At 24.3% G+C, this 4,628-nt stretch overlaps 1 pseudogene; it reads left to right on the forward strand.

The window, feature by feature from the left end:
- The first annotated feature begins 396 nt into the window (after positions 1-396).
- Positions 397-4,169, forward strand: LOC112687822 (annotated as a pseudogene).
- The last annotated feature ends 459 nt before the right edge of the window (positions 4,170-4,628 follow it).

A 4,628-nucleotide genomic window follows, 5' to 3' on the forward strand; every position in this document is an offset into this window, starting at 1 on the left:
TTATGATAATGATTAAAATGCATACTTAGTTATCTTACATGATATAATTGTTGAGCTATAAAACTTTGTATTTAAAGGTAAATAAAAAATAAAAAATAACATAAAAATTATAGAATGATAATTTTCATATTAAAGAACATCATTATTATGATTTTAAATAACATTTTTCTGTATGAATAGTAATAGTTTAGAAAGTTTTTGTTGATTTATATCTAGAATATAAATAAAATATTATCTTGATTTTTATTTTGTAAAATTTGTAGATAATTTCAATACCTGCCCAAGACAGAAATTGGGACAGGAATAGTCAATTAGAGCATGAAAAATTTAAGAAAGCATATATAAAAATTGGGAAAGAGTATAATGTAGGAATAGAGATTTGTATTTCAAAAAACCATGGATCTGACTTTACTAATCAGCGGCAATAGAGTTAATGTTGAACGAGCAAAACAAAAGATTATCATAATCGATCAAACTCAAGTAAATAAGTTTTAATTAAGTTGGAATTAATAAGATAAACTGATAAAAATAATATTTATTATATATATATATATATATATATATATATATATATTATATTGTTGTGTACAAATTATGAATAATTTATTATTATTATTATTATTTTTTAATATTATAATATATAAATGTGCATAATAATTTAAAATGTTTGATGAATCATTTGTTATTTTATAGTTTTATTACGGATAAATAAATAAAAAAATATTTTTTTAGCAATTTTAACTAAAACATTAAAATTTCAGATTAAAACTACTACTATACCGTTTCCAAAAGAACATCGAAGTACGTTATTGGGCAAACAAGGACTTAATCTTAAAAATATTGAAAAACGTACAGGAGCACGTGTTCAAATACCATGCATGAAAAATTCAGCTGACATAATTTATATAACTGGAACAAAGGATTCCACGAAAAAAGTAGTTCAAGTATGTATCAAAAATATGTTTTAATGAATTGGAATTTAAGTTTAACACATTAAAGTAAATTAATTTTCGAAAAGAATGGCTAGAATGAACAGGTTGGAGAAAAATTGACAAAATAGATAATGCCTATTTTTAAAGTGGTTATTTGTGACCGTACTAGTTTATTTATTTTATTAATTAAATTAAAATTAAATCTTTTAATAAATATTTGAAAATTTCACGATTTCTAAATTAAAATACCGATAATTTTTATTATACTTTTATAGTAAAAAATAAATTAATGAGGATTTTAATATTGAATTTTGATATAACAATATACAAATTCAATGAACTTTTAATTTTAATATTACTTATAGGTTTAAAAGTTTTTAAAAGATTTCTGATATGTTTTTTTTAAAAAAAAATTTACAAGTATTATGTATTAACGAAATCGGGTATTTTAATAAATTTCCATTAAATAGTTTCTTTCGTAATTTTTTTAATAATTAAAATTTTTGTTAGGAATTGGAGGAAATTATAATTAAGTTGAAAAGTAAAATTGAAAAAGAAATAACAATTGATCAACGTCACCACGGAGCGATAATTGGATTCAATGGTGAAAAAGTTCGAGAACTTCAGAAAATATTTAATGTCAAAATTATATTCCCAAGTCCAGGTAATTAATAGTATTAATAGTATTAATATGTTTCTATTTTTTGTATTTTGAGAGTTTATAAATAATATTTGGTTCGATATTTTAGTTGAGGCTAGAAATAATTTAGTTAAAATACAAGGTTTGAACGATGATGTAAATAAAGCATTTAAATCATTAGCTGAATTGGCCGAAGTATTGAATGAAATCAACTATGTGTTGGAAATTCCTATTTTTAAACAATTCCACAAACTTAGTGCTGGAAAGAGAGCAATATATATTAAAAAGGTAATTATTATTTATTAACTTTTGTGGTTCGACCTTTAGAAATATTTTTATTTATATAATTTAATATTATAGATTAGAAAAGAGACTGATACGAGAATTTTTTTACCACGTGAAGGAGACAATAAGGATGTTATTAAAGTCATGGGAAATAAAAGAAAAGTTTTAATCGCTTATGATATGATTAAAGAAATACAAAATGAAATTGTTGGTTTTTTATAAAGATTATTTATTGCTCAATTTTATTTTTGATTTATCAATCATGTATTTTTAGGGAGACATAATAACAAAGGAAATGGTGTTGGGAAATGTTAAAGTTAGAAATGTCATTGTAAATCTTGGGAATAAATTCATTCAATCTATAAAAGATGATTGTGGGGATAATGTGACATTGAATTTACCAACTGTTAAAGGAGATAATGTAAGAATGTACTTATTTATTAAACTTATAAATTAAAATGACAATTTAACCAATTTTATAAATTATTATATGCGTGATATACGCTTAGACATCGATTCGAACCTGGCCTCTGGCAGTTTCTCTCTTTGAGCAGGAAACGATTGTCTCAAGAGATGAAACTGCTTCTCCTCCCCTAATACAATAAGTACATGTTCAAGAAAATTTCCCAAATGCTAAAATCTATTAAAAAAAATAGTAATCCGTTATTTTAAAGCTAAACTTTTATTCATAGACTATAGTTATCAAAGGACCTGAAGATGATGTTAAAAATGTTACTACACAAATTCAGACAATGGTTGATGAAGTTCATAAATATGTGTTTGATTTGAAAGTAAATCCGAAGTTTCACAAATATTTAATTGGAACAAATGGAGTCAATGTTAAAAAAGGTATATTGTTAAAATAATTTAATATAAGGGTACAATGTGTTCATTTATGGTTTAATACTTGGATTCCAGATCAGACATTTAACGAATACAAGAATAATTTTCCCGCCTGAAACTAATTCCACTAATGAAAATATAACTATTGTTGGTAAAAAAGAGAATGTTAATATAGTAAAAGCAAAATTTGAAGTTATGATAACCAATATTAGTAAAGTCATCGAAGAACATGTAGAAATCAATGAAAAGAATCATGGCACTTTAGTTGTCAAACAAAAAGAATGTATACACAAATTGGAAAATGAATGGGGCGATGTTAAAATTGAATTTCCTAATATTGGTGCTGGAGATAGAGTTGTGATCAGTGATAGTAAAGCAGATGTTGCTCTTTCTGAACAAAGACTTTCAGACCATGCTAAAGTTTTGGTATGTATAATTCAATACAAATGCACGTGTATTAAACTAACCTGTCTATTTTTTTATTGAAATTGTATTGAGGTTATATTTACATAATTTCTCATAGTTTTCTTTACAATAATGAACTATTGATGTATAAGTCATATAAAATGAAACAATTTAAGATAAAAAATTAAAATAATCATCGATGTACCTAAATACAACTAAATAAGTTAACCATATAATCATTAACAATTTTGATTTAGGAAAATACTATTCGAGCTGTAGTAAATGTTGATCCAAAGTATCATAATTACTTTGTTGCAAGACGTGGTGAAATTATCAATCGAATTATTAATGATTGCAATGGAGTGTCTATAACATTTCCGAAAATAGCTTCTAGTAATAGTGCTGTCATCATAAAAGGTGACAAAATAAATGTTGAAGAGGCGAAACGTAAGATTGAAGAAATTGTTAAAGACTTGGTTAGTATTTACTATACAAATATTTTTATACATAGTTATTGGAATTATTGAAATCATAAAATAAACCTATGACTAACAGTTATTACATAAAAAAATAATTGAACACTTATTACCTTTTAATTTATTTAAATAATAGATATACCAGAATCATAATACAATAATAATAATTATAATTTCGTAATACATTAAAATGTTATAGAAAAATATAATTGAAGTGACTATGAACGTTCCTCCAAAATATCATGATCATTTTGTTGCCCACCACGCTGAAGTAATAAATCAGATAAGTGGGAAACATAATGGAGTTACTATTAAATTTCCACAAGTTAATTCCAATTCTAGTCAAGTTTTGATTAAAGGCCACAAGGATTATGTTGAAAAAGTTAAAAATGAAATCGATAATATTATTATTGACTTGGTAAGTTGTATACCAACACTTATTGTTTTATCGTTAAATTATTAATCAATAATCATGTTACACAGCGGCGTAGCAGTGGTGCAGTAGGTGCGACACATCGAGGCCTTCGTGATTTGGGGCCCTCATTTAAAAAGAAAACTGATATGAACAAAAATAGAAGCTTGCGTTAACTACAACCAATTGTTTGTTTTAATTTTTGGTAGAAATAAATAATGAAAATACTATTTTTTTTTCAAAATTTCATCAACGTTTTTTATTGTTAGATTAGTCAAAGTAATTAAAGTAATAAATTGAAATGTAATTATAATGAAATAAAATATATTAAATACGATAAATTTAATATAAAAATTACTATATTAACAAACTTATTGTTAATTGCTAATTAGGTTTTTTTAGTATTTCGGGTGTGGCCCCCACCATTTTAAAATCCTGGCCACGCTACTGAAAGATAATATTCTTTATTACATACAATGAACTTAACTATAGTTATAAATATTTTTATTCCATATTAATCGATGTAAAAAAAAATAGAGGAGGGTTATTAAAGAGTTCTAATAGTGTTTTTAAATGACTTAATACATTGGGAATTTGTTAATCAAATTTACCTGCTGTTATACTTCTATTATATT

This window comes from Sipha flava, unplaced genomic scaffold, assembly GCF_003268045.1.
Source record: "Sipha flava isolate LNK unplaced genomic scaffold, YSA_version1 36728_pilon_pilon, whole genome shotgun sequence".
Lineage (NCBI taxonomy): Eukaryota > Metazoa > Arthropoda > Insecta > Hemiptera > Aphididae > Sipha > Sipha flava.